The following is a 23499-nucleotide window of genomic DNA, read 5'->3' as shown; positions in this document are numbered from 1 at the left end:
GTTCCGCAGGTACCAAGGGTTAATAGGAGCGATCCGCCCAGCAGACCGCGTCCCAGTGTCAAAAAGCAACCACAGTGGGGAATGATCAGAAATACCCCGGGCCAGGTGCTTAACCTCTCGAATCCGGGCAGTCTGGGCCGCGGGCATAAGAAAGTAATCCAATCTGGAGAGACTCCCATGTGCCCCAGAGTGAAAGGTGTACTGACACTGTGTAGGATGCATTAACCTCCAGCAATCTACAAGACCGAAGGTCTCCAAGAATCCGCCAAGCCACGCCTGGGCAGCAGGGAGGGCCCTGGGCGGGTGGCGATCCCGGTCGCCCGAGACTACCGAATTGAAATCCCCACCCATAAGCAGAAGACTGTCAGGAAGCTCAAGCAGCATTCGACCCAAGTCTGAAAAGGTGGAGTTCTGGAGGCCCGGGGGAACATAGACAGAGACCAAGGAAAGGGACTGCCCCTCCCACCGCCCAGTCAAAGCCACATAGCGCCCTCTATCGTCCGGGACTACCCTGGTGATCTCCAGCGGAAGTGAAGAACGCAGGAGAATGCCTACCCCTCTAGAGCCAGTGGTGAAACCAGAATGGGCAAAGAGTCGGTAACCCCCCCTGTTCATGGCATGACAAACGTTACCCACCAGATGCGTCTCCTGTAAAAACACCACATCAGGAGACATACTTCGCAAATACTGCAGCACAACACCCCGTTTGATACGATCCCCCAATCCATTGACGTTCCATGACATCAACCTCAACCCGTCCCCCCCATCCCCTCCAATAGATCAAGGGTCCCTCAGCAGATAGCGCAACGCCCAAAACTGGAACAGAACAAAGACCTCGCATTAAAAACAAAACACACAAATCAAAACCCCCCAACCCCCCCCACTTCCAACCCCCCCCACCCTGCACCCCTGCAACCCAAAAAACCACCCCAACTTGCAGTGTGCCTGTCGCCCCATAAACCCCATTCTACGGAAAGACCCCGGAGGGGGAGAGGGACCCGTCCCCGACCGCCCCCCACATAGATCATAATGTAACAAAATGCAAAAAAGAAGTTGAACCCAGCCGAACAGTACAAAATGGCAAAGTCAAGGACCAAAGTCACTCCGAGGGAGACCCGCCACCCTCGGTACCAGCAAAGGGCCCAGGCCGGTCCCCGCGGCCCGGCAGCGAGTCAAGCCAGTCACTCACAGTCGCGGGAGAGTCAAAAAGGTAGTCCGATCGTCGTGTTCCACTCGGAGCCTAGCAGGAAAAAGCATGGAGTACTTGAGACCCAGGTCGCGGAGGCGACGCTTTACCCCCTGGAAGCCCATCCTCTGTTTCTGGACAAGTTGGGTGAAGTCCGGGAAAAAGTTAATAAACGCATTCTCATGGCGGACCGGGCCATGGGCCCGCGAGGCCTGCAAAATCACATCTCGGTCTCTATAGTAGAATAGTTTGGCAACAATAGGCCTCGGGGGGGCCCCCGGCCGCGGTCGACCGCCCGGAACTCGATGGGCCCGCTCCACGGCAAAGAACTTACTCAGGCCAGCGGGGGCAAGCTGCTTGAGGATGAGCTCCTCCACCATGAGATCCACCGGGTGGTTGTCGGAGGTCTCCGGGACGCCTATGACGCGAATGTTATTGCGGCGGGCCCGTCCCTCAAAGTCCTCCAGCCGCCGGGCCATCAGATCGTTGGCCGACTTGAGGTCGCCGAGAGTGGCCCGCTGGTCCGACACATCCGCAACCAGGGTGGACGTCCGCACGTCAAGCGATTGAACCCTCTCGTTGGTCTTAGAGAGATCCGCCCGAATCAGTGCGACATCAATAGCCACCGTGTCGATTTTACGGGCCAAGGCCTCGTATTGCGTAGCAATGGTCTCCTTGATGCCGTTAATGGCGCCCATAATGTCCTGCAGGGACAGATCCGAAGAGACGGACGGGCCACCACCAGCGTCGTTCGGGGGGGCACCGGCCGCTCCAGGGGACCCTCTTCCTTGAGTATAGCGGTCCATGTTGTTCGTCTGGACCGGTCCCCCGCGGAGGGATGTCTTAGTCTTACGCCCCTCGGGGCCCCCCCTGCCACCCATGAGAACCACGCTCACCAACGGGGACCACCGGCCAAGCGTCAAGGGGGCACCGGCAACTCAGTCAGGAGCCGCACCAGAGACCGTGATGCGGCCGGGCGAGAAAACCAAAGTCAACGGGCACACTGGTGGCAGGCAGAGACAAGGGCATCCAGCAGAGATAAACACCCAGCCGCTCCAAGCAGTTACGATTTCCAGCCCCTCAGGGATCCAAAAGTGAAACCGAAAGTAATGGAGCGGCCACTGGCACAGATCCGCTGCCGCTATTGTTCAATTACGCCCCGGCTCCACAGTTCACCCTCGCACCGGGCACAGCCATCGATTGGGCCTCGAAAGTTCAAACCACCTTAGATCAGGATTTCCAGGTCCGATTCGATTTCTGAAAGAAGGTCAACGTTCAGCCAGATTTCGCCTTCCAGATTCCATCAGCCAAGTCAGGATAAAGTCAGGATAAATTCCGAGGAGCAGCGAGGGTCCGGGGAGCCCTGTGCTCACGCGACCATCTTGGATGTGCGCTAGGCTCCTCCTCCTCGCAGTTTGTGATTCTTAACCACGATTTGCATTACTTTTAAAGTAGAGGGCCATCAATGGAAAACTTGCCCTTTCTGTCATTAACTGTAATTTGTGAAGTGTCTTTTTGGGCTGTTTGGCTGTTTTTTAGGTCTCGCATAGGCAGCGCAGCTGCCTGTACGAGGCATTAAGTAATCAGTATAACTAGTGAAACTCCACCCATTGCGTTTCTCTTTGTTTTGTCGCTTGCCATTGGTGGAATCTGGCATTGCTGTTCTTATCTTGCTCATTGTTGGCTGGTGGTCCGATATGTCACTTCCGTTTTCTTCCCTTTCTTCAGGAAGCAGTATGGACTAACTACGGTTAACTTACACTGCTGGCTGTTATCTTCTTATTTAGGGACTACTTTTTTTCTTTCGTTGCTGCTCCTTGCATTTCCACATCTGACAGCTTCCTGCCCTCACCCGACGCTGTTTATTTATATTTATTTACGTTTAATATTTATTCATAATTAAATGATGCAGCCCAGATGCTTAAATGATGCAGCCCACTGCCGAGGCTAAAACCCTGTTCGCCTGCTCCAAAGACGGCAGCGTTACTTGTTGAGCCAACACCTCGCACTGTTTGTTATTGCTTGGTTTCAGATGCTACATTTGCCCATCTCACCCGTGTTTTTAAAAAATTGTATCTGTCTCCCCCTCCACGTGTATTATTTTTTACATTTGTCTCACCCCCCCCACCGAGATCGCTATTTATTTTTTTATAATTAAATTATGCCTCCCACACCGAGGCTCGAACCCGGTTCTCCAGCTCCAAAGTCGGCAGCTTTTAAAGTACCAGCCTCGCGAGAGCGCCATCCACTTTGTTATGTTAAAGAGGGGGAACAGTTAGGCCATTTTTACAGGCAGATCGCCATGCCATTGGGCATCATTGTTATCCTGTGATTTGACATAATACACACGCTCTCCCAGCATGTCAACTGATTCGGGAAGTCCAGTAACTAGTCTTCATCTGTTTTGGTAAGTAGCTTTAGCATGCTCCAGCCAAAAATAGGATGAGTAAGGGGAAGGGTTGCCTGTCAAACTGGCATCTTTATTGCTCGGTTTACAACCTGTACTAGTTTATCCCACAGCTTATTTGAAGCTGCCACTCTGCATTGCGTTCCGTTCTCAGCAGGGCTCAAGTATGTGTCTCGGTGCATTCGAAGTACATGTCATGTGCTACATTTGACTTCTGTTTCATTTCTCTCACTGAGTGAGTGCTGGTAGTGGAAGGACCCTGTGTGCTCCATCTACTGTCATGGCACACGCTTCAAAAATTGGTAATGCACAGTGCTGCTAGTTTAACTACAGACAACAGCATATTGAAGCAATACCTAACTGCGGACAGCCACCTTTAAATATGGAAACAGTGAAAGGAAAACACTCTTGAGGAACGTGAGTAACCCGCCCATGTGGGAAATTTAGCTGACAAAGTTCATTTGCTATTTTCAACAATTGTATTGAGCTGGGTGGATTTTATGGAATTTTGTTTTGCAGACTTTGCACAGTTTTGAGGATTTTCCAAACGCCTCACCCCCATGGCAAACACAACTTACAAGCACTGCCTTTCCCTGGCTTCGGGCTGTACTCTCTTTGCAGCTGCCCCCTACTCCTCATCTGCTACAGGAGCGTGGAATATTTTATTGTATGCTTGCCCCTCTTCCATCCTTCTTCTACGTGCATGTCTCTTTGCCTTCTCGGACCATGTGCCTTTCTCTGCCTTAGCTCACATTTAATAGATATTTTTAGGTCTCGCCTAGGCAGCGCTTGCGCTGTCTCGTTGAGACATGCAGTATATACTATAGCAGGGAAGTTTTGTATAAGCTCCGCCCACTCTCCACCCATGTTTTGGATTGGCTTACTTCCTAAATGCAGCATTCTTATTGGTTTTTGGCTTCCTAGTCCCTCCCCATGACAGCCATGTCGTCACTTGTGTCCTTCCACGGCTATCAGCCCCTTTACTGCACAGACTATTTTCTTGTCCCTGACTTCTTGCCACCCCTCCCCTGGAATGCGAGGGCTCCGATTTGTTTCCGCTCCCCTGGAGCACGAGGGCTCCGATCTGTTCCTGCTGCTGTCCTGGCAGATACAGCACCTGTTGTGCTTTGCAGGCCATCCGAGGCCCGAGCAGGAAGCTGCAGAGGAACTAGTGCCTCTGTGGTGAGCGTGGCTCAGTGAGTGGAGACGTGCCGCCTGTTCCCCGTATACCATGGCTAAAGCCATACAGCTCAGTTAGGGTGCTGTGTTCAAACAGGAGACTTTGCTCCCTGCTGCACCCGAACCCGCCAATAGAGGTCTCCTTTCATTGTTTAGCTTTTCTTATCCTGCGGAACCGGGACCAGACAGTTGGCCTGAAACGGATATGCATCAGTGCACAAAAGCACACGCTTCGTGCTCGCCATCAAAAGAAATATTTGAAACGGATTAACATCAGTGCAGAAAAGCACACGCTTCATGCTCGGGGGCAAAATAAATATTTAAATGCTGTTAAAGCGACTTGCGTAGCTGCTAGGAGATTTGCCTGATTCTTAAATGTCTGCCGAATGGGACGTGCAGTACCACATGCGCTGGAGTAGGTGCGCACTGTAGCACAGCCAGCACTCCATGTTTCTTCCCCTGGTTTTCTGTAGCCACCTCCCAATGCAGGCCCGTCCGACCCCCGGTGTCTTCCTGCCGTGGTCTCTGCACTGCGGAGGGGCCCAGAAGCGGCCGTGCTGGACCTGTTAGAGGTTGGTGGGTCCTGACAGGGTCAGCCTTTTTGCTCGGGGTTGCACTGTTGTGAGGCGGGCTGCGATGAGCCCGATGCTGGCCCGTGCGACCCCCGGTTTCTTCTCGTCGGCGTCTCTGCACTGCGGAAAGATCTATCACATTTTGGTATTCTAAAGAATACTGGTGTTGCCTCGATATGTGTAAGGTCTGCTGGGACATCCCTGTGCTGAAGTAAGATTTAATTAGATTCATGAGCTTCCGCCAGGTTTTTCAGAAGGGCCAGAGGTGTAATATTCTTGGGGGCAGCACTGTCTCTCCTGTTCTTAATTAACTCAATCATTTGGACTAGTGAGAAGAAAGAAATTAACTGAATGAAAGTAGGTTGATGTACATCCTACACCACACATGCTTTGCCCACGCACCTACCCCCAGCCTATCGTACCTGGGCATGCAAACCAGCAACACTGGACCAACAGCACACGGGCCAAGAGAACACATACAGCTTGTGCATGGCAGTCCCTAGTGTTTGCCCTGAAACGCATTTTAAAAAGAAAAAACCTATATTCCTGTCATGCTCTGGGAGTTTAATATCATAGTGTGGGGAATGTGGCCTTTCCTTGCGCATTTGACGGTATTCATGGGTTTAAAGGTAGTGGACACTTATTGTCTTGAAACATAATTATTGCATTTTCACTATTATCAGAAATTTGCATCTACAAATGTGTACAACCTATAAGCAGTGCTTTAAACGGGCCGGTACTGAGTACCGACACATTTTTATTTTGAGAAGGAGAGTACCGGCATTTCTCAAGAATAACGTAATACTTTTAATTGGAGAGTACCTGCACTTCTTAGAAACAAGCAGGCACTCTGGTACAGCCTACCTGCACTTCTATTTCTCCATTTCAAGCACTTCCAATAATGCTTTTCACACACAATATGATGCTATGAGGGAATCCAATCTGTTTAGTGTGTTCCGCATGTTTTTGTTTTGTATTTTGTCCTTTGCTATGGCTGCAGCCTGGCTGTTATGTGATTAGGCACTTGTGTTCTATACAAAGGATACGCGTGTCTATATGCTATATTATCGTATTTGTCCTTCCCATAAGACCGCTGTCTGTGTGCAGATGTCTTGAAGCTCTGGAACTAGTACAGATATTGGAAACAGAAGCAGAAGATTGATTTGTCCCACTTGCTTTTGAATTAAGTTTGGTTTTAGCTTGCATATTTTCCTGGCAGTTAGTGTGCAGGAATATATTTTCACTGCTCCTTAATGAGCAATGTGACAGTTAATTTGGATCCTTGACTGTAAAATGGGAAAATAGCAAAATGTGCATTGTACTGCTAATCTGAACCGAAACAAGCTGCAGTTAGATTCCAGTCTTCCTGTATGCTTATAATAGTTATGAGTTATGAGGTATTCTGCCTACAGTCACGATAAGTGTATTTCAATAATATGTAATTCACACTTAGTAATTTCTCAGCTTTCCAGTAGACCTTTTAAATGGACTCTTAACACAGTGCACAGGACCAATAGTGGTTAGCTTTGGCATAGTGTTTCAGGGGCATCCTAAAGATGTTGAGGGCCCTGTTCAGAACAGCTGTGACTGTATGATCAAATTGCAGGCCTTTTATGCCTTTGTGGCACGTCAGTGACAGGTCAGAGGCACACTGATCCACAGTCTAAGTGTGTTTACATCTAATACTCGGTGATAGTGACGTGGTTTCAATATCGTAATAGAGCAGCACCTCATGAATATTACTGCAAATAATCTGACACCCTCTCTTTCCTCAAATGCAAGGTCCTGTTCCGACCTAAAATAAACTTATTTTTTATGGATGTTGCATGGTGTTGAAAAACAAGCATTACATTTCTCTGCAAAATGTCTGTTACAGAGTCCTACAGATCATCCACATTAAAAATAAATGAAAGGAAAACAGATTTTTAAACAAACTGTTTAAGACTCATTCAAGGTCATCAGGGTAGGACTGTCTGCAGAACCGAGCAGGCTCCCTTGGCCAGTGCCCACTTTGCCAATGCCTTTAAACATCTCTGTATTGTTGTCACAATTGTTGCTGAAGTGAATCTGTAACACGCTTTTCCTTTAAGAGTGGAGGTTAGTGAGGCCTTCTTATGTCCCTTCCTTCTGGGAAACCTATGCTGAACTGTGGCAGAGAAGAGCTTTGCCCAGCTGAGACAAGCTCCCACCATCTTGTATTTTAGGTGCAAGGAACCTCAGTACTCCTTTGATGCATCAAAACACATTCTCAATACAGGAATTGCGTCATGCTGTTACAAGTAGGTGTGGGAGGTTTATTTAGGAATGGTTTAGGGATCGCTACAATTTGTAAACTAATGAACGAAGACTGCGTGACAGAGTTTTGTAAAGCCATGTTGTCAGTTCTGTGTTATACTTCGGCCTCCAATACTCTCAGTACTGGTGGCACCAGTTCCCTGCATTGGCTTCCACAGGAATATTTAAAGGAATCATCTAAGTCAGGACTGTCTGTTGGAAAGTGCTGCTCAACTTTGCAGGAACTTATCTTGAAGATCATGTGTGCCACCAAGACGCCATTAACCTCCAGATGCTCACAAACACTGTCCGGGGACATCAAAGTAGAAGGTAGTATGTTCCCCTTGTGGTCTTCCTACACATCTTCCTCTGATCATCTTTTCTGGTAGTGCTTGTCTCTTGTACCTTCCCAAGATCGCGTCCAAAACTGGATAAATAGTCAGTCTTCCTCTAGCCCCATCCAATGAGCATGTCTGAGGTTCTTCAAACAGTGGCTAAATATGTAAGAGTGCATGTGCAGAGAGTGGCTGAGGATGTGCATATATTTGCTACTCCAGCACTGGTCTCCTGGCGACTGTAAGAGCTGACATGAACATTGAAGAGCCTACATTATCATCCTACTGAACAGAAAGATCTGTCATGCTTTATACCGGCACTCTGATCGCCCTCAAAAGTTGCTTACAAACACGCACTCTAACCTAGTCTTCATTACCTAGTATTTATTGACACACACGTGGGCTTTACTCATGCATCCAGTGTGTACTCACAATTACATCTAATCTTTACTCGCATAAGCTCCACATATTAATTCAGACTCCACTCATCCATAGTCCTGTCTTCTGTCACACACTGACCTCCACATCTTTGGTGTCTGCATGCTCCTCTCCGCAAAACTTGGCCACCTTGTGCACAGCATCAGCAACCCCACTTTCTGCATATTATCTCCCCATCAGTACAATCCATGCTACATCAATCAATGTTATTATTTCTTCTTGATTGGTTGGTTGTTTTCCCAGTTGCTTTTATTTTTCAGACACCAATCTTTGCACTTTATTTTTATACTACACAGAACTGAAGGGTTGAGGCAAAAAGAAACCACACCTGCCAACATTAATATTCCGGGAAAGATACAAAATATTTCCAAATTTGCAATGAACCTAGGAGTATAACCCCTCTCTACTCCAAAATGGAATAAATTCAAAAATACTAAAGAACGGATAGTGGTTCAGCACTCAGTAATCCTATTGTATTGTAAGAGATAATAAGAGTATAGCAACAATGTTTTAGTCACCAACATCAAAGATCACAGTCTCTATGTAAACAAGTAAGAACTTCCAGTGTCGACATTTTCTTTCTTCATTGGTTCTTTATTAAATAATCTTCTCAATCAGTTACATCAATGAAATGAATGATAAAATCCAGTAGCCATTGCATTTCGTCCACATACGACTTCTTCAGGTCTCTAAAGTGTGTATGGGATTCACCAAATCCATAGTATCTTATGGCGCTGTTTACATCCCAAAAGTTGTCAAACTATATAGTATATACCTTGGGAAATGTTGGTCTCTCAGAAGGGGTCCGTCATGGCGTCTGCTTCAAAGCACTTTATTTTTATGTTTGCTTATTTCCATCAATGTGTTTTTTGATATTGTTATTGCACATAGGTTCATCATAGTTACAGCTTTTCTCAAAATTTTCTATTGGCATTATTACATAGATTCTTCTCTGTGCACTTGATATTTTGCTAAATAGTGTATTTCCTAAAGAAGCCGGAACCTAAACAGTAATTGCATGTCTTTGAAGGGAGAGTCTTGCATGCAAAAAACTAAAAGAATAATTTGGAGGAAAAGCAACTGGAGTGGTAGCAGTACCCTAAGCAATTCTGCTCAAGATATTTAGAACCATGTTTTTGCAAAATAGTGAACCTACATCTTGCTACAACTTATAGAACACACCCCATTGTGTAGCCAGTTACCCTTAATATGCTTTCTGTGTATAGGGTTCTCTGTCCATCATGCTTACTTTGATGGGCGTTTGAAAAACTGACATTATGATTCAGTGTTTCCCTTGCTGATAGTGGAAATTAACATTGTTTAAAAAAGATTTCAGTATATAGTTGAGACAGGGGAGGATGTGGAGAAAGTGCAGTGTCTTGCCATGCGCTACTAGTTGCTTATTGGCCTGCTGAGTCATAAAGCCTTCATGTAGCAACTTTGCAGGTTAAGATTTTTGTTTAACATATGTCTCTAAAGTCAGACTACTGAAAAAAACGAGACGTGCAGTTTACTGTTGTCTTCAATGCAGTGTGTTATTGGTTGTTACTGATTCCCTTTAAGAAGTATTTCTTCCATATGCATAATTGACACAGCCTGAGTTTTCACAAGGGCTTTGGTTTTGCACCATCGTTGACCCATCTCCGTTTCTTCGCCTCTTTTCTTTTGATCTGAATTTTAACAGCACAGCTGTCAAATAGATCTATTGCTAACCAGGAACAAGGAAGTGGGTTTTGGGTCCTCCCCTTTTATCCATTGGCTTGTTTGGACCAGCTACTTTCGCCCATTGAATTGAGACTTTGTCAATCATGCGTTTGTCATCCCAGTGGAGTATTCATATCACCTCTAAGGCCATTGTTTGGGTGTAACCTTCCGCCTCCACTTGATTTCTTACATGGAACTGTGAGGGGCTACTTTTCAGCTACAGCCCTCTCTATCCTTCCCTGCTGGCTGTCTCCCGTGTGTGTGGCACTTTACTATTAGTGTTGGAACATAAAACACAGATCTCAGAGGTTAATTTGTAAAAAAATAAGTGCAGGTGGTCAACATTTTTCTTAAGAGGCCACCACCCACTGCCACTCGCTCCACCCACTGCCACTCGCTCCACCCACTACCACTCGCTCCACCCACTGCCACTCTCTCCACCCACTGCCACTCGCTCCACCCACTGCCAACTTTGCCTCCAGTGATATGCACCCTATATTGCGGTGTAGATAATTATTGGTGGAGCAACATTATAGGCTAATAAATCAAAGACGAGAGGTTTTTGTGAAGCCCGCATCCTGAACTTGGGAATTTAAAGGTGCTCTTGTGTGATAAATGGACCTATTGACTTTGCTAGAGGCTTTAATGGTGAGAGGCCCCCAGTGGTGGCCTTCTAAAGCTGTCCTGTCTCCCGAACCCATTCGCAAGGTCAAATGTCCCCTAGACTCCACATGCTCACCTCCCTACTACGGTTCCAGCACAGATGGCATTTCACACGTGGGCGCTAGATTGTGCCAGAAGGCCTCGCCTGCCCAGTCATGTCCGAGACACATCACTTAAGAGTGGGTTTGATTGTGGTCTGCAGTGTTAAAACGGCGTAAGCCGCACGCCCCTTAGTAAGACTGGAAACCACTTCACAAGGACGCGTATCGTTTCATTAGTGTTACTACTTGAGCTTAAGGGGTAAAGTGTTTATTTTAAACCTTGTGTCAGGGTGTGTGTATTCTTAATATGATGTTAATCTTAATTTGCTTCCATGTTTAATTGGAAGTTTATGGAGTGAAACCATTTGTCGTCTTTTCGTTGCTGTTAAGGTAATGTTTTTGTCGCACAGGATTGTTTATTGTTATCGTTAAGTTGCTTTAACAAGCTGTTTCCAAGAATAACTGCATTCAATCAATTTAAATTAAATTTGGTGAAAAGCTACAGTTCATTTAATGATAGCACAGTATTGAGACAGTTAAATGTGACTCGATTAGCAGAAATCAGATTGCCAAACTGTGTTAAATATCCTCTTGGGTATCTATTATACAGATTATTTATTTTTATTTTAACACTTAATCAACAGATATAAGCATAGAACAGGGATATTGTGTACTTTATAGATACAAACCGGCAGTTTGAAAAGAAAAGAAACAAGCATTGGTAATGCCAATCGGTCTCGCTATTGGGATGTTATATGTATTTAGCTATGATACATGTGGAAAAATACCATCTACGCATTGCCAGAGTCCAGCCCATATGTGGGCAGTCCTGGAAATGGGTATATGGTGCGAAAAGGACTCACCTGTAGCTCATCGCAAACAGGGTCGCAATCCTCGGGGTGAGGATCCTCCTGTGAAGGGGGGACCTGAAGAAAGGGATCCACGTGGGACTCTTCCTGGAAGAACAAGAAAGGTATGAGTACACACCCCAAATCCTTCATGACTGACACCTTGAAACAGGCGGTCGGACTGCCTCGGTCAACTCATGGAAAAGGCAACTCGTAATAGGTAATATCTCCCCTGTACTGCCCCATGGCAGTTGCCTTTCTCCAACCGCAAACTTGGCGGTTGGCGGTGTGTTGGCAGTCTCGTCGGTTCAGCTGCTGTCTTCGCAAAGGCAATCTGCCCAACTCGTAATATGCCAGTTGGACTGCAGAGCTCTCCTCGGTCAAACCTTACACAGACAGCCAAACTCGTAATAAGGCCCATAGTCTTGTCAAGGAAGTTAACAACTTGTGCATGTAACTGACATTCAAACACACTCACACTTATCTGCTATCCAGGACCACAGGAGAGACACAGGACATATTTTCTAGTTGGTAATAGACATGTAACAGAGAAGTCATCATTCACAAAGCAAAAAGTGTGAGATGCATCAAGAGTTATTTTGCCTGTTCTATTGGCACGTGAAGAGGCCAGGCCCACCAGATTGTTTTAGAAGTCAGGTATGCTAAGGACAAGTGTGCTTTCAATGTTTAAAGGGAAATGCAAAGGTGAATGTTTCTAATATTAAATGACTGAAATCTGACTGCTAATACTGGTTAGAAATGATTCCAATGCCATAGAGGTATTGAAGTGTACTCCAAGATTTCTGGAGGAGGGCCAAGGGTCAGTGTATCGGGGGGAGTAGAAAGTAAATTGAAATCCAGTAGCAGATGGCTACTGAGGCAATTTGAGATTTTAGTCTGTAAGAGAGGAGTGAACGAGAGAAATATTTGGGCATCATCAAAGTAGAAATAAAAGAAAAAGCCAAAGCAAGTGATGATGTTGCCAAAGTATCGGGTGTGCCGAGAGAAAAGGAAACTGCCCGGGACTGTTCTGTTTTCAGTGTTTATTTTTTGTAGATTTCAGTGGTGTTTTTCAGTGTTTTCAAATATTTTGAAATCAGTACTTATTCAGCTGAATAACCCCCCAAAATAGTAAAAACTGTATTTTTCCAGTGTTTACAAAACATGTTTTTTACAGTGATTATTACAAAACACATATTTAATTTGAAGGTGAACTAATTCAGGGTATGTAGAGTCTTTCAATTGGCAGTGTAGTCAATGGGATTATGTTAGACACGGGATACTCAAAGTACGGCCAGGGGGTGCATGTGGACATCCTGACCTTCACATGCGGCCCCCTGCTAAAAGAACGGGGGTGCTGATAGCACTAACATTCACAAAGATGTTAATTAAATGGGAAAGCGTTTATTTACACACCTAACTGAGCTAAAAGAAAAGAAGCACATAAGGTGTCCTGCACCTCTTAACTTTAGGAACACATTCATTTTTAAGACACCTTTCAAGAAACGTGTACAAATAAAGTTTTTTTTTTTTAATTAAAAAAGTATATTTCATTAACATGCATTTCACCTTAGTCATCAGATTACATCAGTGAGATGTCTTTTTTAAAAGTGACAGTTTTCAAAATGAACATAGAAACAGTCATGCCTCCTCCTAACTTGGCAACAATGCCAATACTGAACTAAGAGGCAAGTTAGTTATCACGAGGAACCCTCTAGGTCCGTGGGACTCATAGTACAGCCTGTGGGCCTTTCTTGGCAGCCCGGGGACCTTGCAGGTAATGCCCTCATTGCCCCCAGCTTCTGTTTAGAGAGAGAGAGTGGAAAGAGAGAGAGTGGAGTGAGAAAAAGTGAGGAGAGAGAAAGTGGAGAGAGAGTGGGGAGAGGGAGAGTGGAGAGAGAGTGTGAGAGAGAGAGAGAGAGAGAGAGAGGGGAGAGAGAGAGAAAGTGGAGGGAGAGAGTGGGGAGAGATAGTGGAGGGAGAGAGAGAGAGAGAGAGAGAGAGGAGAGTGGAGAGAGAGTGGGGAGAGAGACTGACTGACTGCGAGAGACTGACTGAGAGACTGACTGACAGAGAGAGAGAGACTATGAGAGAATCTGACTGACTGACAGAGACTGACTGAGAGAGAGACTGACAGAGAGAGACTGACTAAAAGAGAAACTGGCTGAGAGAGAGACTGACTGGGAGAGAGACTGACTGACTGAAAGAGAGAGAGAGAGAGAGAGAGAGAGAGAGAGAGAGAGAGAGAGACTGACTGACAGAGAGGGAGAGACTGACTGACTGACTGAGAAAGACTGACTGACAGAGAGAGAGAGACTGACAGAGAGAGAGAGACTGATTGACTGAGAGAGAGAGACTGACTGACAGAGAGAGAATGACTGACTGACAGAGAGAAAGACTGACTGACAGAGACAAAGACTGACTGACTAAGAGAGACTGACTGACAGAGAGAGACTGGCTGACAGAGAGAGAGAGACTGACTGAGAGAGAGACTGACAGAGAGAGCGACTGACTGACAGAGAGAGACTGACAGAGGGAGACAGACTGACTGACAGAGACTGACTGACTGATAGAGAGACTGGCTGATTGAAAGAGAGAGTGACTGGCAGAGAGAGTGTGGCTGACTGAGAGAGAGACTGACTGACTGAGAGATACACTGACTGAGAAATAGACTGACTGGCTGAGAGAGAGACTGACTGGCTGAGAGAAAGACTGACTGACGAGAGAGAGAGACTGACTGACAGAGAGACTGACTGACTGACAGAGAGAGAAAGATTGACGGACTGAAAGAGAGAGAGTCTGACTGGCTGACAGAGAGAGAGACTGAATGACTCAGAGAGAGAGGGACATACTGACTGACTGAGAGAGAGACTGACTGAGAGAGAGACTGACTGGCTGAGAGAGACTGACTGGCTGAGAGAAGGACTGACAGAGAGAGAGAGACTGACTGAGAGAGAGAGAGACTGACTGAGAGAGAGAGAGACTGACTGACAGCGAGAGAGACTGACTGACGGAGAGAGACTGACTAAGAGGGAGACAGACTGACTGACAGAGAGACTGACTGACAGAGAGAGAGTGACTGACTGAGAGAGTGACTGACTGAGAGAGAGACTGACTGACAGAGAGAAAGACTGACTGAGAGCGAGAGAGAGACTGACTGACAGAGAGAGAGAGAGCGAGAGAGAGAGACGCCAGTACTTTGTGAAGTCAGTACTTTGTGCCAGAGGGAGGAAACAAGAAAAGATTACTGTAGAGGAGAAGCAAGGGAAAGAGCATGAGCTAGAAAAGAGCAAAGCTAAATAAAGAGAAAATATAGGGGTAAGAGCAGGACATGCACTTCCCGGGAGTGGTAAACACAAATGGTGAAGAAAAAAAAAGAAAAGTTGTTCACTGATATCAGCATTTCAAGGAAATAAATCATTCAATCAAGGTAAAGCCAAATTCCTCTAGGAGTGGCACTAGCACAATAATAGAGAGACAAGACATAAAATCAGGATCTGGCAATGGAATTGACAAAAAGCCTTGAAATCATGAGCAAGGACTGAACCAAAGCCCACTCTATGTAATATTGTATGCAGCTGTGAAAGACTGCTGAAGCTGTCTATAGCGATTCCACAAAAATGATCAGAACAGTCAGCTAAACTGCTAGTGCCTATGGGTAGTAGATACAGGGTGTGTGATGGGAGTGTGGTAGCATGGATATGAAGGTGTCTGCCTTGTAGGAGAAAGATGAAGTAAACAGTGAAGGAAGAGATGGTCTTCATCGCCATGGCAGTTTGTCATATTTGTATTTCTTCATCATGGCTGGATCGCAATCCCGTTTCTTAGAGTCTGCACTATAACAACATAAAGTGAGGAAGGCCAGGCAGAAGGGGAAGAAAATCTGGGGTGCCCTCTCAGACTGGCCTCAGCGTTCATGGAGTTTGCTCCAGGAATAAAAAGTAAACTCTTGGAGTCCTCTTGACTTTCTTCAGTTTTTGGTCCTTACCTTTCTGCCATTCCGTTTGCAAGAAATTGCAGGCTATTGCGGGGTTAAGGGTGAGCCAAAAGTAACCCTGTGATGGAACTGGGGTCAAAGTGTGTATGAAGCTATGCAATGCTTCTTAAGATTGCTATTGTCTGAATGTATTATCAAAATGTGCTCTTTGTAGTTACAGCTGCTTTTGAAATACAGCATTGTCTAATGTTTTGAAACTGTTTTTTTTTACTCTAGCCCCGCCCCGCCCACTGACCCCACCCCTACCGGTGCGGATCTCGGCCACAAACCACACTGGACAAGGGATTAGGACTAGGGATTGTACAATTGTCTTGAGATCATCTTAAGGAATGAAAGGTTTAATTTTCTTGAGGTGTTTTAGAGAGTAAAGCGCACTTTTTGCAGAGTTCTTGATGTGGTCCTTCATTGACAGGTTCTTGTCCAGGGTAATGCCTAGTGACTTTACAAAGTCAGATAGGACGAGGGTGCAGTTAAGAGCATCAAGCTCCTTGGCCAGTCTTGAGTTGGTTGGTGGTTATTTTTTGGAGAGAACAGTATTAGTTCCGTTTTGTCTGGGTTCACTTTTAAGTGGTTTGCATTAAACCAGGTTTGGATCTTGGTTAGCGTGCCATTGAGGTGTCGGACGTCGCTGGGTGATTTTATTTTGTAGTATATTTGTGTGTCGTCTGCATAAAGGTGGCATTGAACCCCTGCTTGTTTCAGAATAATTGCAAGGGGTTCCATGAAGGGATTGAAGAGGGATGGTGAGAGGTTCGATCTTTGTGGGACTCCAAGTTTGACTCGTGTTGGTACAGAGAGGCAGGAGTTGATTTTATTCTGTTGCAAAAGGTACTGAAGGAAGAAAGTGAACCACTCTAGTACTGTGCCGTTAATGCCAGATCGCCTCTTCAGGGAATCATGTAAAGCTCGATGGTTTATTGTATCAAATGCCACAGATAGGTCAATAAGGATGAGGAGACAGGCTTCACCTTCATCTAAGGCTCAGTGGATATCGTGTGGAATATTGAGCATTGCTGTTTCGGTGCTACAACCTTTCCTGAAACCCGACTGAAAGGTGTCAAGGAAGTTGAAGTCATCAATATGTTTGTTAAGTTGTTGGAGAACGCACATCTCCAATGTTTTAGCTAGGAACGGAAGGTTGGAGATAGGTCTGAGGTTGTTGAGCTCGTTGGGGTCAGCCCCTGGTTTTTTTAATATAGGTGTGATTTGTCCTAGCTGAAGGGAGTCTGGGACACAACCTGATTTGGGAGATGAGTTGATGATTTTTGTCCAGAAAGGGGCAAACTTGTGGAATGGGTCAAATGTTAAACTTTCCAATGCCTTAAGTGAGTTGAACAGAATCAATGAAAGGATTCAATTTACCTATGACATACAAGAACACAGCATCACCTACCTGGATGTTGAAATCAGAAAATCCTAGAATACACTAGAAACTGATGCCTTCAGGGAAAAAACGGACAGAAACAACACACTTCACTGCAACAGCTTCCACCAACAATCGTTAAAACCCCACCTACTGTATTCACAATTACTCAGAATTAAAGGAATAGTATCCAACCCAATCAAATCTACGGAACAGATAGAAAACACGTTCCACAGATTCGCAGAATGTGGATATCCTAAAGTGGTCCTGGAACAAGCTAAGCTTCGTTGTCACACAAAATCTCGTAAAGAATTGCTTTCCAGCAAAATCAAATCCACTCAAAACCGCATGGTAATAGTGTCGAAATTCTCAAAAATTAGTGACCCTTTCAAGAAAATCATTAAACAGCATTGGCCTATCCTGACATTGGAGTCGGTTTTTCATCAATTGTTTGCAGAAAATCTGATTTTCGCCTATCAGAGGGGGGAAAATTTAGGAAAGATCTTGAACGGTTATAAAGAGAATTACCAGCAAACCAAATCAAAAGGAACAGTTCCTTGCTACAATTGTATTAATTGCAATAATGTTATTCGAGGCTCCACCATGACACATCCCAGAAAGGGCACCAAGATTGGTTTGAAAGTCAAAGCAACTTGTGATACTATGAATGTGATTTACCTGTTGAAGTGCCCATGCGGCAAAGTGTATGTTGGAAAGACCGAGAGAAAACTTAAAACAAGGATTAATTAACACAAAAGTGACATTAGAACTAAGAACATGGGATCTGTTGTAACCTGTCACTTCATTGAAAAAAACCATAACATCAGTCAATTAAAATTTTTAGTTTCAGAAGTTGTAACTAAAAGCTAGGGTAGAGATAATAACAACCACTTACTACAAAGGGAGACCTTTTGGATTAAATATCTTGACACACTAAAACCACACGGAATGAACGATAGAATGGAATTTCAGTGTTACTTGTGATCTGTACCTCTTCGTTGACTATTGTTAACATTCCGTTCCTTTTTATCTTTGAATTCATTTTGAAAAGCTCTTAATTGACGATTTCATGTAATAATTTTCTTGTTTGAATCATTGCTCATGGATTAGGTATGGTTTACGATTATTACCTACACGAGAGATGATATGTTGTACTTTTCTAGGTGTTTAATGGGTGTATTTTTAACTCTACAATATGGCCACCGTGAATTGCACTAACTCAAGAGTACACAGTAGTTCTTTTTCATTTTTGTTTTCGTTTTCAAGAACCGTTTGAATGCACAAGTCCGCTTTTTCATTCACATTATTTCTTAACAGTTCACAGCATGCGTTCGTTTGATTGCTGACTAACCACTGCATGTAGAAGATGCCATACACAGGCTCTATGAGTGAGTATTAAGCTCTTTAATTGCGCTAATCTTTGTTTCGGTTTTCACTACTAAACAGCACTGGGGTTTACGGTACTATAATTTCACATATGTTATAACATAGTTTACGATCCACGTTTTTTCACAACCGCACATTTGACAAGGACAGCTCCCAGTGGTACGATCGCCGATTACAGCACCTTAAGGGTGTCTTATTAGTTGTACTTACTTATTACGTGCATTCTGTTTTATTTTATTTTTTAAACTTGACCATTTTGCCCTTTGTTTGGTTGTTTATTAACCTCACTGTACCTTAAAAGATCTAGCCTGCACGCAGAGCATGACTGATTGAGCAACAAAGCAGTCAATAAAGATGTATGTTATTACCGGGCACCGCAAAGCATTCCTATATTGAAAATTAGACAATAGGATGGTTTTCTCAAGTTATATTATTTGTTTTGTATCATAGAATTATCCCCTGATGAAGAGCTGAGTGCCCGAAATGCATTGGGATGGGCATGAAGCAAGAGGAGGATAATTATGCTGTATAATAGTAGGCTTGGATTTATTGCCATTAATGCAATATGAAGATTATATAATAGATTATATAATTTTGGATACATTTTTGAAGCATTCAACCATAAACTCTGGATGATTCTTCTTCTTTTTTGAACGAAAAACCTGAAATACCCTTCGTGGGGTCCTGATTGTGCCTGGGGGAACCCTATTTTAGGGCACACTACTTCTTGCTTTGAACGCTCCAGGAGCACATCAAAAATAATGAAAATTTGACTTTTGTATCGGATACATATGTTGTGCGCACTCATCACATTTTGTTATCATCTCATGGCATATGTCTCTCTTTAAGTTAGTCATGACCTTTTAAAATACATCATATTCTACTCTTGGAATTTACATTTTGCTGTTAACATTGTAACTGTAAATTTACAGTAAGCTGCACTTGGGTAAAAAGCCACATTAGTTTAAGGCATCACACATAAGAATGGGACATCTTGCAGCTATGAATTTTGATGGTATCTGGAAAGTCTTGAGTCATGTTTTCACCACTATCCAATCTGTATGGTGACAGCATTATTTTCACAGGCACTTGTCACTACAGCTTGCATTGAATATTTAAAGCCAAGGGTGTTTGGCAATTGACTCATTATAAATACTGAATTGTTAAAGAAGGGGGCTGATTTATCAAAGGGTTTTACCTATTCAGGTGCCGATTCCGATCCTGTAAAACCCGGGTACAAATGGTCTTACGGAGCGTTTTCTCCGTACGACTCGTACCCAGGAATTCCACCGTACAAACCAGCAAGTACGATTCGTACAGGAATACCTTTTCCGTATGAATCGTAAAAATCACAGTGCGGCTAAAAAATACATACAATTCCGATCCTGGACAACGCGTACGCGACATCCGCACGGAGTCAGGCAGCGTTTTACGGACCAGCAAGTACGATTCGTACCCACAGCACTCCGCACGGCTATATTTTTACGGGAGCCAAAAGGTGCCGGAAAAGCTAAGTACGCTGTGATTCACGAGGAAAAGAGGGCCCGGTACGCGCTGTATCCCCACCCCCATATGTACGCGTCGTACCCCAGGACCGTACCCCAGCCCCCCGTATGTACGCGCCATACCCCCAGCCCCTGTATGTACGCGCCGTACCCCCAGCGCTATGCGCTGGGGGTACGGCGCGTACATAAGGGGGTGGGGGTACGGCGTGTTCATACGGGGGGCTGGGGGTACGGCGCGTACATACGGGGGCTGGGGGTACGGCGTGTACAGGTGGGGGGCTGTGCTACGGTGTTGGGGTACGGTGCGGAGGGGGGGTACGGTGCTGACATACGGGGGTACGGTGCTGACATGTGCGGGGTGAGGGGGGCTGTACGACTCGTATCCGGGCACAAGTTTACCCGTGTACATGTAGGCTACAGCGTTCGCTCCGTACGGGGCCTTTTACATGCGGTTGTGTATTTGGACGGGCGGTATGGATCGTACTTGCGCGCTCGGACTTCTGTTTTACGATTTGCACGTAAAAAATGTCCGGATCCCTATCGGACACTTTTCCCGATGCTATTCGGACGTAAAAATTTACGGCTCCCTCTCGGACCATTTTCCCGACGCAATTCGTATGTATTTTTCACGTATGAATCGTACTTCGCAGTTTGTACGGTGCTTGTACGATTCGTACGTGAAAATATACGGATACGAGTCATACGCAAAAGAAAATTCCCGGATCAGAATCGCCACCTCAGTGTCTGTGGGTTAATGTGATAGTACCTATTGCCAATATATTCCTATGAAGCAGCCATTCCATCATTCAGTGAAATAATTAAACACTGCCAAAAGATCAAATATGATTTTAATATTCCTGGATTCCCTACAGTGTACAAAATAATTAGACCACACCAAAAAATGGGATGAGAATTAATTCAATAAAGGGTGGATAATAAAGTGGGGTAATCTAAAGTGTCTAATACTGCAGAGCAGTCAAGATTTATAAGAAAAGAAGAGAGTTGATTGTGATGGCAGAGTTAATAAAACTGGACATATGAGTGATTACAGTTTCTGTGGACTGCAGAAAACCAAAACCAGACTGAAGTGGATCATCAAGCAGGCCTGAACCAATGAGGAAGTTCATAAAGCTATTGAGCATGAGCCAGGAAGAATGAGGTGAACCACCAGAACAGGAATTACACCATTCAAATGTTTTCTAAGTAGTAATATATTGCAGCAAAAATTTGCTAGTACAATCGCCCAAGTTGTAATACTCATTGGTAGTGCAACTTTCTAGATATTTAACAGAAATCTTTTCGACGCATTGTGCCCAGTCCTATCATTTATCTATAATCTCAGTTATAACACCAACATTGCATATAAATAGCTCACAAAATATCCACAAGTCAGCCTTTGGTGGGTGCACAGCCAGGAATGGTCAACACCCATGTAGTAATCAAATGTATGGTCATTAGTTTTTTAAGGGCTCCCATATGTCTCTAGGTCTCCCAGTAATTGGTTGCATTGAGGAGTACAATTCTGCATCACCATTACAGCCCCCTTAAGCCAGTCTTGCACACCTGGAGTAGGGCCTTTACCCATTTTTAAAAACAATATCTTTATTTGCATTTTGTTAAACAAACAAATTACAATGAACGCAAATGAAAAAGGATAGGAAGGGGAAAATGGAGACGGATAATTTCTTTCATACGGATGGCATAATAGACATGTAAGTAGTACAGGCACAGTAAATGGCTAACAGTCAGTTCTGATGCATTCAGCTGTAGTGTATAGTAAATTCACGTGGCCATGGGCTGACCAAAGAGTGTAAGTTTAAGGCACCAGCTATTTAGAATATCACCTGTAAGTGTCTATACCAAGCAGATAGAATGTTCCATCCTGTCTTAACTTCACACGTCCGTGACTGCACTTGGCTATTCGTCTCAGTGCTAAATGGTAACAAAATCAGGTACAAATTGTTGTTTTCGAAAATCTTATAGCGAAACATAAAAAGGAAACAACAAACAAAGAAAATCGTCATTACAGCGTCACACCCTGATCAGTGTGTGTTGAGTAAATGAACCTTTTACATCGCCATACTGAGTTAGGTGGTTCCCTATCCACTGGTGATTATAAGGATCAATGATTGTGTTATCACTTCTTTGGCTCATGCAAAAGACAGGTGTACCTGCTTCCCCTCGGTCAACCCCATCGGATCTACTCCCCTCCCGGATGGAGCCTCTTCCCCCCTCCATGTCTGCACGCATCAAATCTGTCAGTATAGCATCCCATGGCTGGGCAATGGGGTATTTACGCACTCCCGCTATTTCCTTCCTAAGCAGGGATGTGCTTTCTGCCTGCGCTCACACTAAGAGAGAGTTCCCCCAACCGGCCATTACGGGAGGGTCGGAGTGCTTTCAGCGTTTAGTGATTAACCTTTTAGCACAATGAGGCCTAGGTCAATGAACCTGGATGCGACTCTATGTTTCTTGGGTCTAGGATATAAACCCAGTATGCACACCTCCCATGTCTGCGGTATCGCTCTTTCAGTGCATGCCGCAAGCGCCGTGGTAACCTCTTGCCAGTATGCGCGCAAAGAAGCACAAAACCACAGCATATGTAAAAAAATCACGTTCACCTGCAAACAGCGGGGAAATGCTGATGTAGTCGTGTGAAAGTATGTATTTATTTTGTCAGGGTAAAGGTATCCTCTATGCACAATATATGTTTGTATGAGCCTGAATCTGGAGTTGTGTGGTATGTTTGTGGGGGTGACTAAGATCCGGGCCCATTCGCTGTCTGTCGAAGGGGTGCCTCTGTCTGCTTCCCATTTGACATGGAGCGACGTCAGTGGTTGTATAGTGTGTGTAAGCAATGCTTCCACCAACCAGTGAATGATATGGGACCCATTACCCATAACGTGCAGGTATTGCATTAGTAGGTGTGTTTCCAATTCGGCACTAACGTCACCCCATGCTGCAGTAAGTGACCGCAGAATAGAGGTATATAATAAGAATTGACCTGCGGGTAAATTATAATCTTTCGCCAAACTCTCAAAAGATATCAGGGCAGTGCAGACATGGGCAACCCTGGGGATCACTCTGGCAAAACGGACTATTGCACACCACTGGGGGGCGCCTACTGCCCCTCTGCACCATCATTGGTGTCAAGACTTAGATAGGGCAATGGTAGCGGAGAAACTTGTATTCATCCACAGGGGTTGTCCCCATAAATGGACACGTGTATGGGGCAGATGGAATGCATTCCGAGGCAACATATGCTCCCCTCCGGCAGTGGCCTCTAACCCTGACCTAAGTGACTAACCTCCCCGACATGCTGTGGGTACGCATAGAAGACATGGAAGTGATATGTGTTAATTTGATGCTACAAAGATAAGGGTGCATCGTAAACTTGTATTTAATATTCAACGTTACAATGCCTTGTCAATTGTACAATTTGAGACTGCTAATAACATCTGATGTCAGCAAATCTGTTTTGTTAATCAATAAAAAAATTCCACAAAAAAAAAAAGATATCAGGGCACCCTCGACGTAAAGGTCACCTAGGGTATGCAATTCTGCCTCATGCCAGGACACCAATGCCCCGTTGGTGATGCTC

At 44.9% G+C, this 23499-nt stretch overlaps 1 long non-coding RNA gene across 1 annotated transcript in view; it reads right to left on the bottom strand.

Annotated features, from left to right (window-relative positions):
• Nucleotides 1–23499, bottom strand: part of LOC146855479 (uncharacterized) — a 114724-nt gene that overhangs the window by 10553 nt on the left and 80672 nt on the right. Inside the window, exon 2 of the long non-coding RNA XR_014980844.1 lies at nt 11663–11755. This is a non-coding gene — a long non-coding RNA (uncharacterized LOC146855479). The remainder of the gene's footprint in view (nt 1–11662; nt 11756–23499) is intronic.

Source organism: Triturus cristatus, chromosome 4_1 (genome assembly GCF_964204655.1).
Source record: "Triturus cristatus chromosome 4_1, aTriCri1.1, whole genome shotgun sequence".
In the NCBI taxonomy this organism is placed as follows: Eukaryota; Metazoa; Chordata; class Amphibia; order Caudata; family Salamandridae; genus Triturus; species Triturus cristatus.
Note: the sequence above shows the minus strand (reverse complement) of the source record. Positions and strands in the feature narration are given on the sequence as shown.